The sequence below is a fragment of the Ornithorhynchus anatinus genome, chromosome X1, assembly GCF_004115215.2.
Source record: "Ornithorhynchus anatinus isolate Pmale09 chromosome X1, mOrnAna1.pri.v4, whole genome shotgun sequence".
Classification (NCBI taxonomy): domain Eukaryota; kingdom Metazoa; phylum Chordata; class Mammalia; order Monotremata; family Ornithorhynchidae; genus Ornithorhynchus; species Ornithorhynchus anatinus.
The window spans coordinates 90,030,060-90,054,511 of NC_041749.1; the positions used below are offsets into that span (position 1 = coordinate 90,030,060).

The 24,452-nt window shown below is 45.1% G+C and overlaps 1 protein-coding gene and 2 non-coding genes across 3 annotated transcripts in view; 1 reads left to right on the forward strand and 2 right to left on the reverse strand.

Moving 5' to 3' along the window:
* Positions 1 to 24,452, forward strand: part of RAB7A (RAB7A, member RAS oncogene family) — a 54,909-nt gene that overhangs the window by 17,348 nt on the left and 13,109 nt on the right. The window lies entirely within an intron of this gene.
* On the reverse strand, positions 12,118 to 12,255 carry LOC114806899. The gene has a single exon (XR_003754953.1). It is a non-coding gene; the product is annotated as a small nucleolar RNA SNORA7 (small nucleolar RNA).
* LOC114807212 lies at positions 15,011 to 15,145 on the reverse strand. Its single transcript, XR_003755264.1, has one exon. It is a non-coding gene; the product is annotated as a small nucleolar RNA SNORA7 (small nucleolar RNA).

A 24,452-nucleotide genomic window follows, 5' to 3' on the forward strand; every position in this document is an offset into this window, starting at 1 on the left:
TCCCAGGGCTGTGCTCTATCCACTGGGACACGCTGCTTCTCTAGGAAGAGATCTAGGAGTCAGTGGAAAAATGGGCTGGGCCACCCCATCCTCAACCGATGTTCTTTGGCCTTTTGAAGATAAAGGCCCTTGACAAGTACAATAGCACTATTGGGCATGTACTTGTGGTAAACTCAACACCATGTACTTCCAGTGGCACTACTGGAAAGAAGCAAAAATTTGCAGGCCCAAGAGGCAAGCATGCATGCTGTGCTTCACTTGACCATAATCAAGTGAAGCAAGTGCTTCCAGGGAGGTGTGGTTAATCTGAAAGTGTCTGCTCAGAAGGAGAACCTGTAGCAGTGGGGACCTGGAAGGGGTATGCAGTGATTCAGGAGTACCCCCACACCCCCAAGACACAGGTTTAGGGGTTTGAGCAGACTTCCATATGGTGCTGCATAATGTTGATATTTGTTAAGCGCTTACTATGTGCCGAGCACTGTTCTAAGCGCTGGGGTAGACACGGGAATCAGGTTGTCCCACGTGGGGCTCACAGTCTTCATCCCCATTTTACAGATGAGGTAACTGAGGCACCGAGAAGTTAAGTGACTTGCCCAAAGTCACACAGCTGATAAGTGACTGAGCTGGGATTCGAACCCATGACCTGACTCCAAAGCCCATGCTCTTTCCACTGAGCCACGCTGCTTCTCATATGCTGCATGCGTATAGAATGGGAGGATGCAGCTAAACCAAAGGTTGGATATGGTTTCCCATTCACTGGGTGGAGGGCTCTACCGATCCTCTGAAGCTTCTAGAGCTGGGCTTGGAGTTTCCTCTTCTGCCCCCTCCAAGCCCAGCTTGATTGTGGAGATCAGGTTAATAATAGTCCCGAGGAAGCTAAGAAACTGGGTTGGGCCTACAGGAAGCACTAGAGGAACCTGATAGCAACTCACTGAGCTGTAATTTAAGATTGTAAACAGTCTCAATCTTGGCCCTTGGACGATCTCACCCATCAGTAGGCCTCCTTCGCTACCTCCAGGCCCAACTCCTGCTTCACGTCCACGTTGTTGAGCTTCCTTTTTGGAGCTTAGCTTTAGCAGCAAGTTGGGGCTCGTCTTGAAAGTGGTGACTTGGAACATGTGCAAAATGCATGACTCTCCTCTCCATACCTACAGCCAAATTCAGGGGTTCGATTGCCAGCTTCAGCATTATTTTAGAAGGTGCCATGGGATGTCAGTCAGATCCTTCAAGGCAGACATCATATCTAACACTTTTTTTTTTGTACTCCCCTGAATGCTTAATACACTGGCTCTATACCCAATGAATTGACTTGCTGTAAAGTCAAGGACATCAACTTTGAGGGGAAGGGGGAAGTAACAGGCAAGTGAAGACTGACACTTTCCTTGGCTGTAATGTCACAGCGACCTAATTGTATTGAGCGCTTACTGTGTGCAGAGCACTGTACTGAGAATATAATAATGTTAATAATGTTGGTATTTAAGCGCTTACTATGTGCAGAGCACTGTTCTAAGCGCTGGGGGAGACACAGGGGAATCAGGTTGTCCCACATGAGGCTCACAGTCTTAATCCCCATTTTACAGATGAGGTAACTGAGGCCCAGAGAAGTTAAGTGACTTGCCCACAGTCACACAGCTGACAAGTGGCAGAGCTGGGATTCAAACTCATGACCTCTGACTCCAAAGCCCATGCTCTTTCCACTGAGCCACGCTGCTCCCTGCCCACAATGAGCTTACAATCTAGAGTCTACAGTGTCTGCCCCATCCAACACTCCTGGCTCGTCAAAATTCTGGTATCGTTTACTATTCTCAAGCATGAATCTCTTGTGCTCTTCTAATACCTCCACACCCCATAAGCACAATGTTAACCTCCATCATCAATGGTATTTGAGTGCTTACTGTGTGCAGAGCACTGTCCTTAGCATTAAGTACCATACAACAGTTGGCAGGCGCATTCCCTACCCTCAGTGAGCTTACAGTCTATGGGATCTAACTCTGTTTCCTGAACAAAATAGAGTTAGATCCCATAGACTGTAAGCTCTGTTTTGTTCACGATAATTGAATTGGGCCCAATCTCTCTAACCCTTGGAAAGCTTGCAGCTGTGTCCAAAGAACTCTTGCTACCAAATCTGATCACATCCAATTACACTTCCCATTGTAGTAGACTTTGGAAAGGCCATTTCGGTAGACTTCACGTAGGCATTTGATAATTTCATACTCCTCTTTACAAGCACAGAGGTTAAGGTTTGCTTAGTTGAGCTTTGAAAACAAACCTCTTCATTCTTCAGTCTTCTTTGTTTCATCCTATTGTCAACCTTTCTCTCTGTGAAGAGGGTTTAAAGGTGCAGTCCACCATTTTGATTTCATCTCCGCATTACCATTTGTTAGCTCTGATCATAAACTGTTTTAATTGCTTTTTCTGGGTGCATAGTCCCAGGTGTGGGAAGCAAAGTAATCATATGCACAGGCAGGCTTCTAACTTAGGGGGTCCAACCTACTTCTGATTCATTGGCTGTAAAATGCATTTGTGCTATTGCTAATAAAGCGTTTATGTTGTAGAGCTGAAACATGTAAATTTGACTGCCTGTTTATTGTTCAGGAAGGGAAATCATTTAGGTGTGTAGTTAGTGGCCTAATCAAGTAACTGCCCCAAATTCTGATGACATAATTTTTTTTCCTATCTGGTAGCATGAAAGCTGAGGGATGTTTTTCCGTGTTTTTTGTTTTTCTTCAGTCTTTAAGTGTTGCTATGACAGTGGGGCCTACCAGGAGTGTGTATCCGTGCAGATGCATTTTTACAAGGCAGGGCCATTGTTTTCCTAATGAGGAGCTACTCAGACCTAATGAAGCCTAATTAATCTGCCACAGGCAGGCCCTAATAAACCCTTAATCAGAATGCAATTGGCAATTTTAGAACAACTTAACTCTCTCATGCCCAGTTTCTTAAAAGTTTTTATAAGTGTGGCCTCTTATACAGCCGGAGTGGTCCTTTTTGGGCAGCTCCCATACCTAAATGCCTGCTGTCATCTCCACGCTAGAGGCCCTATGGTAAAACTGTGGGTGTGATGACCACAGTGTGGGTTAGGTCTGCGTACCCGAAGAGGATCTCGGGGCTTAAAGGAGGGTGGCATACCATGTATTCATTCATTCAATAGTATTTATTGAGCGCTTACTATGTGCAGAGCACTGTACTAAGTGCTTGGAATGAACAAGTCGGCAACAGAGACAGTCCCTGCCATTTGACGGGCTTACAGTCTAATCGGGGGAGATGGACAGACAAGAACAATGGCAATAAATAGAGTCAAGGGGAAGAACATCTCGTAAAAACAATGGCAACTAAATAGAATCAAGGCGATGTACAATTCATTAACAAAATAAATAGGGTAATGGAAATATATACAGTTGAGCGGACGAGTACAGTGCTGTGGGGATGGGAAGGGAGAGGTGGAGGAGCAGAGGGAAAAGGGGAAAAAGAGGGTTTAGCTGCGGAGAGGTAAAAGGGGGGGGTGGCAGAGGGAGTAGAGGGAGAAAAGGAGCTCAGTCTGGGAACGCCTCTTGGAGGAGGTGATTTTTAAGTAGGGTTTTGAAGAGGGGAAGAGAATCAGTTTGGCGGAGGTGAGGAGGGAGGGCGTTCCGGGACCGCGGGAGGACGTGACCCGGGGGTCGACGGCGGGATAGGGGAGACCGAGGGACGGCGAGGAGGTGGGCGGCGGAGGAGCGGAGCGTGCGGGGTGGGCGGTAGAAAGAGAGAAGGGAGGAGAGGTAGGAAGGGGTGAGGTGATGGAGAGCCTCGAAGCCTAGAGTGAGGAGTTTTTGTTTGGAGCGGAGGTCGATAGGCAACCACTGGAGTTGTTTAAGAAGGGGAGTGACATGCCCAGATCGTTTCTGCAAGAAGATGAGCCGGGCAGCGGAGTGAAGAATAGACTGGAGCGGGGCGAGAGAGGAGGAAGGGAGGTCAGAGAGAAGGCTGACACAGTAGTCTAGCCGGGATATAACGAGAGCCCGTAGCAGTAAGGTAGCCGTTTGGGTGGAGAGGAAAGGGCGGATCTTGGCGATATTGTAGAGGTGAAACTGGCAGGTCTTGGTAATAGGATGTGTGGGGTGAACGAGAGAGACGAGTCAAGGATGACACCGAGGCTGCGGGCCTGAGAGACGGGAAGGATGGTCGTGCCATCCACGGTGATAGAGAAGTCTGGGAGAGGACCGGGTACTAGCGGAAGGAACGGCGCTCAGGGTACACAAAGATATGGCAGTACTGCAGTGTGCCCAACCTACATGTACCAATGTGATGAATAGGTCTGTCACTTCCCCACCACCCCCTTAGTCCTTGTGGGTGTGGGAGGATGGTCTTTAAGATGAGTCCAAAATATTGTACTGGTGCAGGCCTACTCCACAGACGGTAAGCTCCCTGTGAACAGGGAATGTAATAATAATAGTGGTGGTAAGCACTTGCTGTGTCCCAGGCATTATATTGAGCACTGAGTGGGCATATAAGCAAATCAGGTTGGACATAGTCCCTGGCCCACATGAGGTTCATAGTCTTAATCCCCATTTTACAGATGAGGTAACTGAGGCACAGTGAAGTGACTTGCCCAGGGTCACACAGCAGACCCCAACTCTGTTTTACTCCCAAATTTTTTGTATAAGTAAATTTCACTCATAGGAACCTGTTAGTGCTTTTGGCTTTTTTTTTTTTAAATTTGATTTCTCTGAAGCAGATATCCTCTAAGATGGTACCTGTCATCTTCAGTCTAAGCTTTCTGCACATAATTTGGGTTTAAGGGGATTCTCTATACCCCAAATTCCACTGTTAAAGAATATGTTGGGCATAGCCTGTGAGTGCAGGCTTCAAGAAACTCAGTGGAGCCATGACATAGAGGCTGTTCATGGCCAGGAGAACCGAAGACTGGCGTCAGAGCAGACTTGTTCCTTGTAGAACCCTGCGTAGGCAACAGCAGGTCACTTGAAACTGGGCCACAGTCTGATGTGGAACTTGGTAACGTTGGTAACCTGCATCTGTTTAATATTCTGTCCAAGAGGATTACACTTTCCAGCAGTGTTTCCGTGCACAATGAACTACTAAGTATGCATGAAGGTACCTCTAAAAGCATGCAAAGTGAGTACAGGGTCAGACCGAACCAAGCAGAAGAAAACCAGGTGTTGATTTTGGCTTTGGCTGTACTGGGTCAGATGGGGCTAGGTCCTGGCATCTGGGTTCAAGCAGGGAGCTATTCAGTTCACTGCCTATTACCCCTTCAAAACTCAAGCAATGGCTGAACAGACCACATGTGCCTGACTCTCCTGTCCTGAGAGCCAAGACAACTGAATCTGTTAAACCCCTGGCCCTTAAAGGAAGGAAAGAATCTCAACCCTAGGAAAGCTCTCCTACAACTGAAAATCAACACTACTGGTGGTGAGATTGTGTATCAAACCATTACTGAGGGACGCTTACACCCTGTGGCCAAGGGCATAATAGACTACTTCATCTGGCCCCTAGCCATTAGGGGTGGGTATTGCTCCTGAAGCTCTGAAAGAGATCAGGCTAGATTAGCAGTTTCCAGGGATTCTAGAGTTGGGAGAAGTGGGAAGTAGAACCTCCTATCAATGGATGTACTTTCTTGCAGTAGTGCAGAGTGGCTTCTATTGAGCCACCCTCACACTTCTGTGTCTGTCTTCCTCCCTCCCTGACCATTCCCAGCAAAATACATTACAAGAAGTCTAGTAAGGATAGTGGGTTCAGCCTGTACTCACAGAACAATATCTTTTTGAGCAGTCTGTCTCTCTGTCTGTCAGTCTTTTTTTCCAAAAAGCAGTGGATACCTCTCTACTGTAAGCCATCATTGAGTATGGCACACAGTGTCTTGTACCTCTGGACAATTAGGAGCCAGAAAATGCCAGGCAATATACCTGGCTTATCAGGAGTGAGTGCAGTGTCCCCAGAGGCTCACTTCTACCTTAGGGTAGATATGGAAAGCTCAATATCAGCAGTGGTGTAACTGATCCACCATGAAGGCAGGGATGATGTCTATTTAGGTCATACTGTCCCAAATGCTTAGTCCTCTGCACAGAGTAAACACTCATTGCTGTGACCTCTATACACCTGGCCAGCCTGCATGGTCCAAGTGCCATCCTTTCTGCATGACTGTTCCCCCTCAGAGTGCAACATGGACATTCTAGTTGTCGCTAGAAAAGGAGGGAGGGAAGAGCAAAATGCAGAGACCACACAAATCTGCTTCATGTTAGCCAGAATGCTAGGGTCAGGGAAGTCCCACTTCCTCAGGAGTCTCCCCCCCCCCCCCCCCCTCCAGTAGAGGGACATGGTAGTTGGAGGTTTAGAAACAATCCAACAGATAGAGATTGCTTGTCCTGCTCTCTGTCTCACTTGAACTAACCCCATGTAATCACCCCAGTGCATAAAGCCTCCACAGTGTACTGTGCTTCTAATAACTTTCTCTTTAGTTGGCCTTAGTATTTTTGAAGAGGACGTTGCTTGGCGGAAGCCTACTCATGGGTGAGTGGTTGAAAAGGCTGATGTGAGATGAAAAGTTCCACCCCCCCCCCCCATATCAGCACAACAGCAGACAGTTTTTGTGGCCTTGTTTTGTGTTGTACAGTGCTTTGTGCATAGTAAGTACTTGATAAATAGCATTTGACAGGACACTTTTTTTTGAAGCCAACTGAAGATACTCCACATCTGACTTCCTTAGTCCAAGTATGGATAACCAAAGAGGCAAGAGATTCCTCTCTTGGGCTCAGATTAAGATAGTTCACTTTAAGGAGCATTTGGTCTAGCAGAATTAGTTAACTAGTTAAATTTTTCATTGCTTCGTGCTGAAATCTCCCATTCAAATGTGTGGAACAAATTTTCCATACTCTGTTTAGAAAAACCCTTCTAATGAGGGCAAAGAAAATCCTTAATCTTAAACCCCAGTTATTGCTTTCTTAAATGTTGCAGGCTAATGTGACCTGTCAAGTCAGTGCAATCTTAAAGACTTTTTCTTAGATAAGCATTATGTTGGTATAAGTTTCTTAATGCTCTTTAATTTGGATAACAGCAATATTTCACTGGTGTTTGAGCAGCCTAGGACTCTGTGCATTTGGAAAGACAAATCTGGTTCTGTAGCAGATCTTTCCCAGCAGCCCCCTTGTTCAGAAAAAAGTGTCATGTCAAGAGCAACAATATTGATTGAGCACCTGCCATGTGTGGAGCACAGTGTTGATCCTGCCATCCCTGGAGGTGCTTGGTCAAATGAAGGAAGATAATAATAATAATAATGGCATTTGTGTTTACTAGGTGCATACAAGGTAATCAGATTGTCCTATGTGGGGCTCAGTCTTAATCCCCATTTTACAGATGAGGGAATTTGAGGCACAGAGAAGTTGAGTTACTTGCCCAAGGTCACATAGACAAGAGCTGGAGCCTGGATTAGAACCCACGTCCTCTGACTCCCAAGCCCGTGCTCTTTCCACTAAGCCATGCTGCTTCTTTAACGCAACACAAATGGAATCTGCAGTCATTAAGAGTAGATATGAATAATGAACGATGTTAAGGAGTGTTGAGATGGCATGGCCAGGGAAGTTGGCTGGAAAGAGGATTAATCAGGTAATGCCTTTGGAGGAGGTGACCCTTTTTAGGAAGTGAGGGATGTGGCTTGAACACCTTCATCAGGATGTAGGGTAGGTTTGAGCAGTGGACTGGAGGTGGAGTGAAGGAACCATTAAGTAGTAAGAGAAGACAGCAAAAGGGCGGGCCCATTGGAGGGCCTTGAAGCCAATTGGAGTCTCTGTCCTCCTGAGGGAATCTGCAGATTAGTGCCGTGTTGAGATGCTAGCTTTTATTTGCCTTTGGCTTACAACATTCTTGCTGCTACCAAACTATGCAAATTTGAAACCCAAGTAAGGCTAGTTCCACTTAGCTGTAGCCTAAATCCTTTTCATAAGAAAGCATACAAAATCCTGGCAGCAGTATACCAAAAGCGGAATTAATAAAAGCTCTCAATGACCCTCAGGCATTCAGAGCAAGCTTCCTACTTTATATATTTTTTTAAAAACAAAAAACACTGCCTCTGGGTTTGTCTTCAGTCTTAGATATATAAGCTCCTTCAGGTTCGTGACTAATGAAGCAAACAAGTCACCAGGACCAGATGGCATCTCCCTCTGGCTTCCTATGAAACTCAGGAAGTTGCCAAACTCCTGGGAACAGTGCTACTGGCAGATTACCAATAGATAACTACCATCTTTAAGAGAGGTCCAAGAGCAGGTCCTGGGGATTGTAGACCAGGGAGGCTTCACTGTTATACCAGATAAATCAGTTTTATCTCTAATCAAGCGTAGGACTGTCGTGCTTAAAACACAACCTTTTGGGGAAATCATGCTTCCCTAATCAGGGATTCTTTTGAAGGGGCCAATAAGCATGTGGATAGAAGGACAGCAGTGACTGGCATATACTGCTGTTGCCCTCCTGCCCCCCAACCCTCCCAAGACATGATGATGATGATATTTAAGCACTTACTATGTGCCAAGCGCTGTTCTAAGTACTGGGGGAGAAAAAAGGTAATCAAGTTGTCTCACATGGGGCTCACAGTCTTAATCCCCATTTTACAGATGAGGTACCTGAGGCACAGAGAAGTGGCTTGTCCAGAGTCACACAGCCGACAAGTGGCAGATCTAGGATTAGAACCCATGACCTCTGACTCCCAAGCCCATGCTCTTTCTACAAAGTCATGCTGCTGCTTGCAGACACCTGACAAGGGTCCCCAAGGTTGGGGGGCGGGGCGGGGTTGGCATATATACACCTCCATATATAAATAAAACAAGCAGCATAGAGAACATGGACTTGGCTTCTAATCCTGGCTCTGACCTTGGGCAAGTCATTTAACTTCTTAATGCTTCCTCAGTCTGTAAAATGGGGATTAAATCTTATTTCTTTCAAACTGCGAGCTCCATGTGGGACAGGGACTGTCAAACCCGATTATCTTGGATCCACTCCAGTGCTCAGTACAGTGCTTGGCACACAGTAAGTGCTTAAGTATTATAATTTTGGGATTGGGGTAATGAGTTGCAACCTGGCTAAAAGAAAACCAAAGATGGGGTAAATGGTCCTTTCTCTAGGAAGGAAGTATGAAAACTCATGGACAGGGAATGTCTGCTGTTTTCTCCCAAGAGCTTATTGGCAGTAGGCAGCAACTTGAGTTCATCAGGACTCCAAACCTGTCTTGTAGGACTAATGCAGGCAGTCAACTTCCCAGAGGTTTGGGCACACTGTGTACCTGGGAGTAGAACTTATTATTTCAACTGTCAATTGTTGAGGATAGACCTGCCTGGTACACTGCCACTAAAAGGAAGGCAAAAGCTTCAAATGGGAAGAGACAAAAGAAACAGTGCTAAGCACAGTAAATACTAGGCACAACACAGGGGCCAGAATTTGTGCAGAACGTGGCTGCGCTAGTGAGTCCTGGCTTGGTCTTCTCACCCATACGCATGCTTATAGGTGAACACGATCAGTGGTGCCTTCAAATACAAGTGTACACATGCATTCTAGATAGCTTGCTAGCATTCCACTACTAGGAGCAAGCATTGTAATAATGATGATGGTATTTGTTAAAAGCACTTACTTGGAGAGATTTTCACGAGCCTGCAAAACATCCCCGAGCCCCCCCCTCTCGTGTCATAGCTGATGTACCCTCCGGCATGGCATTCTTATTCAGTTACTTGACTTAAAATAACCTACTTGTCAGTGTTGTGGGCTCATAATAATCTTCATTGGCAGTATAATTGCATGTCAACCTCCATCCCGTGCCATGTAGATTAAGCTCGTGGGCAGGGAACATGTCTAACAATTTTATGTTGTACTTTCCCGTGCACTTATGCTCTGCACATAGAAAGCACACAATAAATATGATTGAGCTCTGTCCAGCCAGTTAGGTCAGGAAGAAGGGAAACGGCCTGTTTATTGGTGGAGCACTGTGTTGCCTAAGGGCAGGAAAGAGAAACACTGGACAGGAAAATTCCAGCCACCATTTTAAGCAGAGGATTCCAGGGTCTCCTGCTGAAAAACCTAGGAGATGTGAGATGCTTGCCTTTTCAGATAGGATGCTTCCCTGTTGGGGCAGTAGCCCTCCCCTGTCCTTTCCTTAAAGACCCATGGGTCATGTGTTCTGGCCTGTAGAGGGTCTGTGTGAATAGTGGACTAATTCAGGACTTGTTGCCCAATTTCAGTATTACCATTGTGCAAAGATTCAGAGCAATTCAAATTGCTCTGAACAACCCTCTAGACAATAAGATCGTTATTAGCAGGGATCGAGTTTGCAAATTCTGCTGCGTTATGCCCTCACAAGTGCTTAGTACAATGCCCTGCTCATAGTAAGCACTCAAATACCATTTATTTAAAGATACCAAATCTCACATCTATAAGTGTGGTTGGCAGGAAAGGGGAGAGTAATTAACAAGTCTTAATCCATTGCATCAGTGTCTAGCCTTGGGCATGGGCAAACTTTTATTGTCTTCTATCAAGATGGGTGGAAAAAAACAGGAAGTCCATCAGTGTAAGCCACATTTTGGTGTAGCTCTTTCTATAGTACAGCTGTGAAAAGTGAAGTGCTCTCTTGCCCAGCAGACACCTAAAAATTCCTTACCTTTGTTGGCTTTACTCCCAGGAAGTGTTTTAGAGGAAGAATGAAGTGGTGCTTTCCCCTTAAGTGGGAGAGGGAAGCAGTTTGGATGTAAATGCCTGCCTCTAATCTCCTTCAGTAATTCTCGAGTGTCTACTAAGTGCAGGCCACTAAGTGCTTGGGAGAGTGCAATAGGGAACATGATCCCTTCCCAACAAGGTGCTTACAGTCTTGTTCTAAAACAGAGCTATGTTCCCAGTGCCAAGGCCTGCTCACCAAATCTAACCCTGCTGCTCCCAGATCTGGTGAAATTATGCTTTCAAGCCACCCAAATGAAGAGCCCAACATTCTTTCAAAAGGCCAAGGCTTTCTCTCTTCTCTCCACCCCCCAGTCCACTCTGCTGCTGCTTAGTTGTAGGGATTTTTGCATTCCCCCCCAACCCCCTGCTTCCTCTTCATCCCCTTTGCTAAAGGACTCACAACCTCCTATAGACCTCTTGCATATATCCTACCCTATTAAGTACTGATTTGTGTATGTACTCTGTCTTCCCCTCTCCTCTTAATTGTCACCCCTGAGCGTGCGCACACACACCAGGTCATAAACTCCTTAAAAGTAGGAATCATACCTACTGATGGTGGTCTTTTCTTCCAAGCAGATGATACAATATTTTGTCCACAGGTGGTCAAATGATCAGGCCTGGTGGATTCAGTGGTTGGGACTCAGGAGTTCTAATTAAGATCTCTCCTTGCATGAGACCACACACAGAACTGCAAACCCTGGTGACCAGGCATGAGAACTATGTGGAATTTGTGCTTACTTGATGAAAGAGACGTCAGAGCAATATCCTAGGCAGCTTGACGTCTTCTGTACTTGTAAAACTGTAGAAGGATCACCGATGTTGCAAGTTAAACTGTAAAAAAAATCTTTGAAGCCAGAACCAGATCTTTAACTCTGCAATCAATCAATGGTATTTGAGCACTTACCATGGGCAGAGCACTCTACTAAGCACTTGGGAAAGCACAACAGAGTTGTTAGATGCATTCACTGTCCATAAAGAGCTGACAGTCTACAGTTTGCGGTCTTTAAAAATCACAAACTGTTACCTCCTCTTCCCCTCCTTCCCCCAAAAAGCTTTTGGATGCTGGGAAAACTCAGGAACACTAGGTAAACCGACAGACAAGAATTTGTAGGGATCCTCAAGTGTTTTGCCGCTCCAGCAATGACCTTTATGCTGCTTCTCCTCCTCTCTTCTTCCCCCAGCTTCATTAGCTCTACTCAGTTTGCTAGGGGTTGTCTTATCTTATGCCGTCAAGTCGTCTTCGACCCATAGCGACGCCATGGACACCTCTCCCAGAATGCCCCACTTCCATCTGCAGTCCTTCTGGTAGTATATCCGTAGTGTTTTCTTGGTAAAAAGAAGTGGTTTACCATTGCCTCCTTCCGTGCAGTCAACACATCTCCACCCTCTACTCTCTCCCATGCCGCTGCTGCTCAGCACAGGTGAGTTTTGACTTGTAGCAGATTGCCTTCCACTCACAAGCCACTGGTCAAGCTAGGAATGGAATGGGTATGCCTCTACTTGACTCTCCCTCCTGGAGTCGAGACTGGTAGAGTACTGGAAACTCTCCAGGTGTGATCCTGAGAAGGGGTGGCTAGGGGTTATATCTGCTCAATCAGTGTTCACCCTACTGCCCGCCGGCGGGGAGGGGGGGGATATGAGATAAGGTCCTATTAAAAACAGAACGTAGGTGTGCAATGGCTCTTTAAGGGTTTTATCTGACTTCTGCCCTTGAACTTCTTCAGTAAGCTCTTCCTAACTGCTATGGTTGATTTGCTGTAGACTTCACCCAACTTATCAAGACCTTCACTGTCTCTAAACTTTAGAATAATAGCTAGGTGTAGTTATTTCTAAATGCAATAAATTTGTATTTTTCTGTGGGGACTTCTGGAGTGTGGAGAAGGAACTTGGCACTTCCTCAAATAACTGGCACCCATGGTCACTTTCTGCCTACCTTCTTGTCATCTGTCTCCTCACATCATAGAGCTTGCCGGTCCAAAACTTAATATCCAGATCTTGGAGTCAGAAATGTGAGCAGGGTGCCTTAATGTATATGCCAAAAGTAACTGAAGTATTGAATGTTCTTTTAATCATCTGTGGACACTAGAGTAATATTAGTGAAGAAATACTACTCATTGGTATTTGTGTGCTTGAGATTGTACAATATAACAGAGGTGGTAGACACGTTCCCTGCCCCCAACAAGCTTATAGTCTAGAGGATCTTGGATAAAGTATAACTCTCAACTGCTTTCAACCCCAACTTAAACATTTATCTCATTCTTTCTACCTCCATTCCCCCCTGCCCCCAAAACTTCTTAAAAACCTGAACTCTGCAAATAAAGATGTTGCTGCTTTCTAATCCCCTGAAATGCCCAAAAAGCAGATAATTAAAGCTTCAAAACTTTCCAGTGTCCATCTCCGGTACCAAAACTCATAGAAACCCAAATCTCTGGCAGTGGTTAACTATCTTGCAGTCTCTCCCAGCTGATAATGTGAGCTGTTGCTTATGCTGAGTAACCTCTTCAAAAGTGGGGTAAGGCAAGAAGGGGCTTTTTTCCAGTCATAGCCAACCCTTACACTTAATGTTTACCACGCTTTACTGAGTAAAGAAAACAGTTTGAGTACACCATTACAAGTACAGCCTTCAGCTTGGGCAAGTCCTTGACTTTTGGGGGGGGGGTGTGGAAGCTAATGCAGTAAACTTGTGCCTTCAACCCCCTCACCATGCAGTAAGTGGAATTCCTCAAGGGCAAGTGAGTAGAAAAGTACTGATTCAAGCTTTAAATGGATCATTTTACAGAGTTGTGACCTGAAGCAGAGGGCTGTGAAGTAGCCTAACTGGAATGGCTTGATTACTGTCTGGAGACTGAAAATGGAGTGTAGGACTGGTGTAACTCTCTGCTCTGGATGTAGAATGGGTGGTTTTTTGGGTTGTTTTAAGCCTTTTAATCACAAAACCCCAAACACCTGTAGAAATACACAATTCTAGCTGTTTTTACTAACTTAACCCTGACTGCTCATAGCATCTTATTCCTTGACCAGGCTTTCTGTTCAGCTTCAAGAAGAGCCTTGCCTCCTAAACAATGACCAAGAATCAAATTTCAGTAACCCATTAACCTAGGCTTTTCAGAAATATTACATTAGTGGGGGAATTCTTGCTTCAGATGCTACTGATGAAGTGAATATGGTCTCACTTAAAACAAGGTTTTAGCAAGTTTTTATTGTAGATAATCTCACTGTTCTGTGACATCCTCTCTGTAGATGTGTCTTGCAGGAACTGAACTACCTTTTTGGAAGGTTTCAGGTTAATATTGGTTTTGGGGACACTTACTGGGATTCTTAAATTGCTGTTCATCTCTGCTGCTGAGGGATTAAAAAAGCAAGAGCTACAAGTTGTCACTGGTGTATGCACACCATTTTCTTCTGACTCTTTTACCCATAGAGAGCACAGTGCAATAAGGACTTTCTTTATGTCTGCCATTGTGTTCTAGCGAACATGGGTTATGATCTGACTCTACGGATCTTGTAGTTTGCTGAGTCAAGGAGGAAGATTTGTCCTGACCAACCATATTCTAACTCTGTTGTGGCCCCCAAAAGCCTTAACTTTTGCGATTTCACTCTACCACCTCACTGCAATCTTATTTTGCCTGCTAGTACTCAAGCACTTTTTAAAAGGTACCATGATCTGAATGAGGGAAGTTGTGATCCATCACCTTAATGGAGTGGTCAATTACTGATTAATGGCATTCCTTGTGAGCATTGTAACTAGGTTTTTAAATTCAGTCTAAGTGATTTATGTCCCAAATAGCTAACCTCAAATTGGCTTCTTGAAGGATCAGAACTGGGTGATCTTAGGCTCGCTGTCAATTTGGACTTTGTCCAAGTCCTGACCACCTCCCACCTACCTACTATAGCATTCATGTACAGTCTGTCTACACCCTGTTCTCCCTCTAGGCACAACTGGCCTGTTCCTGATCATAGACTTTACACTCTCAGTCTATCCTCCCTAAGAGCTACATATTTGACAGGATAGCTGTCACTCTTCCACATCTGCATTCCTCCTAGACCCTCAATACTTGGTCAGTAGTGAACACTCCCTACCCCCCTCTTTTCCTCTAGTTGTTGTCTTATGCTGTCGAGTCATGTCCAACCCGTAGCGATGCCATGGACACTTCTCTCCCAGAACGCCCCACCTCCATCTGCAGTCGTTCTGGTAGTGAATCCATAGTATTTTCTTGGTAAAAATATGGAACTGGTTTACCACTGCCTCCCTCTGTGCAGTAAACTCGAGTCTCCACCCTCAACTCTCTCCCATGCTGCTGCTGCCCAGCACAGGTGAGTTTTGACTTGTAGCAGATTGCCTTCCACTTGCTAGCCACAGCCCAAGCTAGGAATGGAATGGGTATGCCTCTGCTTGACTCTCCCTCCTGTAGTCTAGACTAGAGTACTAGAAACTCTCCAGGTGTGACCCTGAGAGGTTTCCTCTAGTACCTAGTTTAAACCCCACTTCCAATATGAAATTGGACAGGGTCCCTCCAATGGTTACCCATTCTTCATCGAACTGAAATCCCTTATATTTGGCTTTAAGGATCTCTGTCACCTTTCTCCCTCCTACTTATCTAATCTCTCCCATTACATCTTGGTTCTTCAAGCTAATTTACTTTGCCTTCTACCACTTAAGTGCTACAGGATGGGAGGTGAGAGTAATCTTATACTTTGTTACAAAGAGGAGATACACTCTAATAGTAATAATGTAAGCTCCCTGAGAGAAAGGATCGTGTGTATTAATGCTAATGTGCCCAAATACTATTGCTTGATTCCAAGTGAACACTTCTCAACTTTCCTGAGCCCAGAATATTTGGCCAAAAACTCTGAAGCAGAGTTTAATTGGGGCCTCTTCCAGGTATAACAAACAAGGTTTTGGGGGACGGGGGGAGAACGGGATGGGTAAAGTAACGAATTTAAGCCCCAGACCAGCTTGAGGCATGAGTACAAGGAGCTTAAATCCTCCTAGAGCTTAATATGGTGCACCCTGTACATAATCAGTAAATAAGCTGTGATCCTTCTATTCAATTCTGCCAGAACTATGGGCATCTGTCTGACAAGCCTGCCAGGATCTAGGATGCCAAGGTGTCAAAATGGCTTGTGCATGCCATACTAACTTCTTAATAGTCACCATGTTTAACACAGGAGTAGTCCTGCAGCATAAGATAACTCACTGTATGGTGATCCAAAGTGTGTGGGAGGCGGGAGAGTGTTCTTGGCAATCACATTGATTTTAATAGGTTGGAAAATGGTCAAAAATGATTGAATTTGCTACAAATTCCAAAGCTGTGATTTTGCTTCTCGCTAGCCAAATGCTTTACACCCTTGTCACTCATGGTTTTTACTGTTAAATTGAGGAGTTGCCAAAAGAGTCCCCTATGGTACCATAAGTGAGGCAGGGAAGCTTAGCCATATCAAGCCTTGACCTACACCACATACATGCACACAACATTCTTCCCTCACAGTCTACTTGTGGATGGTATTAAACCAGAACCCTCCTTGATTCTCTGTTTCCGAACTGTAATGAACATGGGGTTAGCAGATGTGGGTGCGCTTAAATTCTCTCAGACCTTTTTTCCTGTACTCTGGCCAGAACCTAGCTTAGATTCCAACTTTTGATCACTGGCCTGTACCCAAGCCATAGAGCCTCTCCTTTTATGGGTAGAGAGACTGTCTCAAAGGTATTAAGGATCGCTTAGGTGAAGCGACTGCAGTGACACTAAAATCAAGCCTACGCTCACATTTGCATCTTCCTGTATCAGAACTCTCACCAGTTTGCTGTTGCTGCTTTAGGTCTTTCCTAACACCTACTACTGTCAAGCAACTGATATGACATTTAGGTTAGAACTGTAAGTCTCAGTCCTGATTGCTCCATCTCTATTTCCTGGTCACGGGTGTTTGGCATCTTCCTCTCCATACTGTTTATACAACAGATCATGAACACAGCTGGTTCTAGGTTCTCCTTATTCAATTGTATTCATTGAGTGCTTACTGTGTGCAGAGCACTGTACTAAACGCTTGGAATATACAATATGGCAACAGATAATCCCTGCCCACCAACGGGCTCACTCCTGAGTCACGGCACAGAGCATTAAATCTCTCCCAAAAAACAAAGATCGTAGCCATATACTAAACTGTTCTGGCCACAGACCGTACCTGATTATTTATGTATTTTTTGAAAATTTCCTACCACTTATCCAGCAGTGTTCCAGTGGGCAAATGGGAACCAAGAGTGTAAAGAGTCTGGTGCAAAAACTCAAGCACATATTCTGTTGGCAATAAATAGGCCATAACTTTCCCATCTTAATTTCTGGTACCTGAGCAATTCTTAAGTAAATGGCAAGGGGCCAGACAAGGTGCATTAGTGTCCATATCCTAAAGTGGGCTAGTGTGGCACTCATGTACCCACATGAGATGCAGTGCCCCCTGAACCAAAGAACAACTTGGCCACTAATGACGAGCAAGTCCCAGACCTAGTCTCTGCACTGTGATAACGACATCTCTCCACTACCATATATACACACATATGTATGCCTCCTCCCCAGCTTTGGCATCAGTTGAATGAGCAGGTAATCTTGCTTAATCTTGTCACTCTGTGGTTCCCGCTGAAATGGAACCTTTTTGCCAAGGTGGCATGACCTCACCTGTACAAGACTCAATGTAACTGTCCTCTTTTAGGCAAGTTGTGCATCTTGCTATCCTAGTAATGTAACCAGAGTCCTAAGTTGCATAAATAGCCAAACTCTAACCAGTAGACCATGGGTTCTTCCTGGGAATTGTTTTCTTAAAACATGAGGTGGTAGTTCACTGGAACCCAATCATCCATCCAAAAGACTTTAAGTCCTAACGGCTGATGCTTCCAACACTTCTAAGTTAACACCCTGTTCTGGCTGAGTGGCATTAGCCTCTTTTTGTATAACCCAAATTCCACTTATTGCCTACAGAAGAACAATGCTTCATCCAAGGTAAAATAGTAATGTTAGGCCTCCCTGGTAACTCCACCTGGCAATCAAGTGTGCAGCTCTCCTCATGCACCCTTTCCCCCCCGTATATTTGTGGTTTTTTGTTGGATTTTTTTTCTTTTATTTGTAAACTGTACATGGCAGTGGTCTCCTTCCAGACCTCCTCTCTGCCCTCCCATCCTAGTCCTGTCAAGGGGAAGCTGTAGCCAGAGAAGAAGCTGTCCTTGGCTACATACTAGGATACTTAAACTTAGAAAAGCACTGTTGGGCAGTGGGGAGGAACGTGTGTGTGTTGTGGGTAGGAAGGGGGAGATAGGCAAACAAGACATAGGTCAGGGAGTTTAAAAGAGAAATCCCCATTCCCCCCAAAGCAGGCTCATGGGTTGGGGGGAAAAGGGGTTTAAAACTTTTTAGGAAGAGATAATAATACACATTGTACTAGACTAATGCCAATATCATTACTGCTTTCAGTCAATAGTCTTTATTGAGCACCTCTGTAAAGCACTAAGTTCTAGGTGCTTGGAGAATAGTTACTGGACACAATCTCTGCCCTCAATGAACTTCATTGAGTAGACTAATTGAAAATGATTAATTTAGCTATTACTCATCTGATTAGAGTGGCCTGAGTAACTTGAGTAAAAATAGGCACCTGACCATGGGTCATATGCCATTCTTATGAGACAGTTGGTTCCTACAAACTGCATCTTTAAGTCAAAGTGTAAGTCTGAGGATTGCCTGTAGTAGAAATGAAGATCTAGGGAGTGTGGTTTTTGGTTTTTTTTTCTTCTGTGGTGACAGGATCCTGGTTTTTGAGTTGGCTGTGAAAACTTCAGCTTGAGTTGGCTGTGAAAGCTTGCTATACTTTGTGCTGTAGCTAATGTAGGTACTCTGCTGTTGGGCCCTGTGGCCCAAATTGGACATTTTGATTCCTTGCCAGTTAAGTGTTCACTTAATGCTATATTGCTGACTCTTAGAAATTATTTCTTACTAAACATTGCATGGGGAAAGCTAGACAAACTATAGTGTGTAGGTAGCTTTGCTGGCAGAAACTTCATCTGTAAACAGACCAAACTTAATGGCAGGTCAACTTCAGCCTCTTCAGGTCCCTTTTTTTGGTACTAAGTGCCTGGCACATAGTAAGCACTGAACAAATATTAAAAAAAAAAAAAAAAAAGCACTGGGGTAGATTCAAGCTAATCAGGTTGGACAGTCGGGTCCCAAAGGGAACTCACGGTCTTAATCCCTGCTTTACAGGTGAGGTAACTGAGGTCCAGAGAATTGAAGCGACTTGCCCAGGGTCGCAAAGCAGGCTTGTGCTCTATCCGTTAAGCCCCACTGCTTGTCTACCTGGCTTCTCCCCTCCGACCACTGTATATACCTTCACCAGGGCACAAAGATGATGGCAACTGGGGTAACAAAGGAAGAGACACTAGTACCACTTACATGGGTTCCTTTAGCTGCCTCTATAGCCTACTGCTTGTCAGGATGTAATTCAGCATTTCAGTTTTGTTCAGGAGTATCTAGGGTATTAAGGCTCTTTGTGTGTTTCCTCCCTGTTGGCACTGCTGTCTGAGGGTGGGAAGAGGAAACAGACAAAAGCCAAATTGGTCAACCTTGCAAGAAGAGGTGTGAATAAGAGGACAGTTGGGGGATGCTATAAGGAATAGCAGAAATCACTCTTGGGTAATCTAGGAGTTTAAATTCTCCATGCTGTCTCCTGTTACCATAGATAATTGAGTTAGCTGCCTTCAAAACATTTCTGCTTCACAGTTCAGGGGTAGAATTGGCCAGCTTCTAAATAAGAAATCCTAAAGGCTTCTAAAGATGAAGTCCAAATGGAATGAAACATGTACCCTACTTGCCAAATTGGTAAAGTATATGAACACAGCTTGCAGGTAGTGTTGATCACATTTATTTGGCACTTACTGTATGCAGAGTACTGTACTAAGCACCTGAGAGTAAAACAGAGTTGGTAGACACAGTCCCTGCCCACAACGAGCTTACAGTCTAGAGAGGGGGAGACAGACATTAAATTATGGATATGTATGAAAGTGCTGTGGGGCTGGTGAATAAAGAGAGCAAATCAGGGTGATGTAGAAGGGAGTGGAAGAAAAGGAAATGAGAGCTTAGGTAAGGCCTCTTGGAATTGTGCAATAGGGGCTTTGAAGGTGGGGAGAGTAATTGTTGGATATGAGGATATGAAGTGGGAGGAGTTTTTCAGGCAAGAGGCAGGACGTAGGTGAGCAGTCCATGATGAGGTAATATGTAGAAGTATGCTATTCACTTTTATATCCTGTCACACATATCTTAGCTTACACTTCAAGCCATGATCAGAAACTTAAATTCAGTAGGAGGAGAAGTTCACCGCTTCCTAAATTAAGTCTTTAAAGTTGCAATTAGTTGACCATCAGGTCAAGGGTTTATTCCTCCATTCTATTTTAAATTCTTCAGGCTTCCCTCCAGTTTTGACTTGTTTGCAGTACTACAGGAATAGTATTTTAAACAGAACATCATCCTGCCCAAATCTCATCTGTTTACAAGATCTGAGACCATCACTGAGGTGATGGAAGAATTGTCTGTCAAGAGCTCTCTTTCTAGGGGGGAAAAGAGGGGAGGGGGAAACCCTTAACTCTCTGGGCAAGAACCACCTTTGATAATGTTGAGAGACTGTAGTAATTGTGCCCCCCTCTTTTAAAAAGCAATTCAGAGTACTAATAAGTGCCCTAGCTCATCCAGTGGGGAATGCTGACTTTGTGATCATTTTTCTGTACCGTCCTAACTCTAATCTGGCTCCTCTTTCATATGTTACTCCTGAGACCCTGTACCAGTGTTGGCTTTGAATTCAGCAACATCAATCCTTGTCTCTAAGACTCATAGAAACTGGAACAGTTGCCCAAGGTGGAAGGGCAAGCCGACTTGACTTTTCAGCCATATATACCAGGGACACAAGTGTAAATGAAGGCCCGGTGAGCTGTGACTTGGCTGAAAGACGGTCAGCTTTAGAAATTCACTGCATTAGGCTCTGACAGTTCCATTAAAATGCAGTCACCTTAACTGTCCACCATAAAATTGTGTATGGCTCATAACTTACCAAGTAAAACTAAGGCCAGATACATGGACTCTAAGTCAACAGTGTTGACAATTCAGCACTTGAACCATAAAGAGTGGTTTACTAATGCCACCTTGAATATGAATCGCATGGCTTTCTCATTGATCTCCTTTTGTTATCCTCACCTCTGTGGGGTAGGAAGAAACCAAAATTATTCTCCCCCCCCTTTTTTTTCCTTAGATCTAACCACACAGTGGTGTGTGAAGTGCCTTGTCCAAGATGACAGAGCCAAGATTCCCAAGCCAGTACCACTTGCACCAGACTACACCACCACCCACAATTAGTTATTCCGTGACTCAAGCTTGCATCAGATATTTAAAGCTAAACTAGGCTGTTTTGATCTTGTTGAGGGTGCTGCCTGATGCATAATCAGAAACTGCTTGCATTCTTTCCACTTGGAAGCAGTCTTTGTAGGAGTTCTGCTCTGTCAAATGGTTCTAACAACCAAAACTGTTTACAGATTAAAATGGTCTGGGGGGGAAAAAGAGATGTTCTCAAAACAGTAGACCTCCCAAAAGATGGAGCACAGAACAACTTTCTGCAGAATTGTCTCACCCAATGCAAAGGAGAACTCTAATTCCAGAGTCAACTCTCCACATAGTGTTTATAGAGGAGTTTGGATTTCCAACTTCTGCTTTGGCTTACTCTCTGACTTCCCTGCCTCCTGTCTCTCTCCTTCCAAGTGCTTGGCTCTGCTGCCTGGATAATTTTTTCTTCTTTCTGGGAAACTCTTCAGTCCCTATCTCTCCACTCAGAATCACTGCTCATTCACCTCCTCATCAAGCAGAACCTCTTTGTCATTGACTTTAAGGGCACTTGATCACTTCTCTCCCTCCTACCTTTGCTGATCTCCTGCAGCCCAGCCCACACACTTCACTCTTCTAATGCCAGCCTACTCAACCTCAATCCCTCACCCACATCCTCCTCCTGGCCTGAAACTCCCTCCACCTCCATTTCTACCAGACCACCACTCTTCCCATACGTCTTCCTAAAGTCACTCTTCAAGAGATTTTTTTCCCCTAAACCTCATTTCGCCTACCCCTCCACCTCCCTTGTCATCTAGCATTTGGGTGTGTACTCTCTAAGGCATATGATATTTGCCCCGCAGCACTGTCATTGAAACATGCCAAGAAAGCAGCCTGAGGTAGCAGTTCCCCCTGCGACCTCATCAGAAGCTTCCAGACTGAGTGCTCCACTCTTTTTGGGCCCAGTAGTCCTCTGGCCGCTGGGGTTGCCCACAGGAGACTTGCCCTGGGACTCTTGGCCAGGCTGTTCCACTCACCCTTGATATAAACTATCACTTTCAGTGGCCAGGGGCAGCTAAAGTGTTATTAGATCTATGGTAACTCAGTCTGCAATAAAAAACCAATCTCCATTAAAACTTTAACAGATAACTCAGTGGGTTCCTTAAGGTTGAAATGAGCACTCACCTGCCTAATTTACTTGTACATGTTCCCCTGAAGCAGGCCTCTTGTCTCCCACACTCTCCCCACCTATATGTGTGGGAGGAACCTTTGATCCCAGGAAATTCCACATTTGAGAGGGAAGGGTGCAACTCCTTGCCGCCGCCCCCCCCCCCCCCCCCCCCCGTCTTCCCCGTCTTCCCCGTCTTCCCCGTCTTCCCCGTCTTCCCCGTCTTCCCCGTCTTCCCCGTCTTCCCCGTCTTCCCCGTCTTCCCCGTCTTCCCCGTCTTCCCCGTCTTCCCCGTCTTCCCCGTCTTCCCCGTCTTCCCCGTCTTCCCCGTCCCTCCATCTGGGTGCATGCAAGACTGTCAGGAGCTGCCCTGAGGAGCCTGCTTTGTATTCTCCTGTGCAGTATCATTTGTTTGGAGAAGTATTTAAAGAAAGGGCTCTGGGAGCATGAATCAGTTGAGAGCCAGAGCTGATTATTCCAGTCCTGAGACCTTGTATTGGCCACAGGCTTAAGTGACTTTCTCCTTGTCCACTTTGTGATGTACTCAAACAGTTCTGTGTGGTGCCACGCAATCAGTGAGAGACCCCCTAGTGCTTGGAGAATGTTGGGCTTATGGTCATGATATCTGCCTCTACTGTGTTACCCACCTGTTCAGGAGCATTGTGCTTCAGTGGTGTCTAAGCCCACAAGTTTAGCTTTTTGTTTTTTGTTGGGGGGGCAGAGGGGAAAGAGAGGAGGGGCTGGACTTCTATCTGAAAAATGTTGTGCAAATCAGTGAACCAAGTCCTAAATAGAAGGAAAAATGCAGATTGTGTTTGGAACTACTCTCCTACCCCCTTCCTGTTTTATGGAAAACTGGGTTTGCACCTCCAGATCAGTGGCAGGGCCAAACTAACCAGCACATGGTGTCCTGTGGTGAGTACAGACAAGTGCTTTGAATTTGGTGCTGCCCAATACAAAAGGGAAAACAAATGAGGAGCAAGGAAACAAAAACAAGAAAAATCCACCTTTCTCTGACAGTCCTTTTGCCGGTCCACTCCCCATATCTAGTTTAGCAGGAACAAAAGCATTGTATTTTTAGACCCCCAAAGGGTCAGTACAGTTTGTTCTCGTAATGCCAGAATTCTGTTCTTGCGAAACCCCTCTGGCATTTACCACAAACGGTTCCTCCCAGCACCATGGCACATCATCCAAAAAGCCTCATGTAGTTGGGAGAAATATCGCCTAACAATGTTTTGGCTGAACCATGTAGCAAAAATGTGTTGTTGGTAGAACTGGGGATACTAGATTGCATCAAGAAGCAGCATGGCCTAGTGGAAAGAGCACAGGCTTGGGAGTAAGAGAACCTACCTCCTAATTCAAATTCTGTCTCTAAACTGTAAGTTCATTGTGGGCAGGGAATGTCTGTTACATTGTACTCTTCCCAAGCGCTTAATACAGTGCTCTGCACACCACACTCAGATATGATTGTTTGCTAAACTTCTGTGCTTCAGTTGTTCAGTTCTCCCTCCTACTTAGATTGTGAGCCCCATGTGGGAGAGGAACTATGTCCAACCTAATTTTCTTGTACCTACCCCAGCACTTAAAACAGTGTTTGACACAAGCACTTAAACAGTATTTTTTTTTTAAAAGAAAAACTTCCAGAACACCAGTGTGTATCTGCACCATTCCCTGGGCTTTGTGAATTTTGGTTCATGGATTCATCTGTTGCTGAGACTCAAATCTACCTCTCCAGCCCTCACCTCCTGCATCCCCACATCTCCTCCTCCTCCAGGACCATTCCATTTGGAAGTGCTGCCAGAACTACTACTCCTTTTCACCATAAAGGCCTCCTCCTCCTCCCTCAGGTCCTCCATTCGGTTATCCTCAGCACCCCACTCTCTCGACTCTCATATTCAATCTTTAATAAATCCTGCCAGTTCTGCTACCACCTCAGTCTAAACTTCTCCTATGGCAGCTAAACTCTTATCAACCTCTTCACTGGTCTTCCTGTCCCCAGCCTCCACCCTCTAAGATGTGCTTCATCTTCTTGAAGCATTGCATATCTCCACCCATCTCAAAATATTCCTGTGCCTGTGTCTTTCCTGTTCCCCTCCAAGCAAAATCTCCCTGCGAGTCTCTCCTTTGGCCAACTTTCCCCATTTTGCTTGTCTGCTGTCTTTCCCCTCTACTCCCCCCTCATTCTCCATCCCTTTTTAGCTGTACCTTTCTGTAATGGTATTTAAACATTTAATATGTGCCAGGCACTGTTCTAAGTG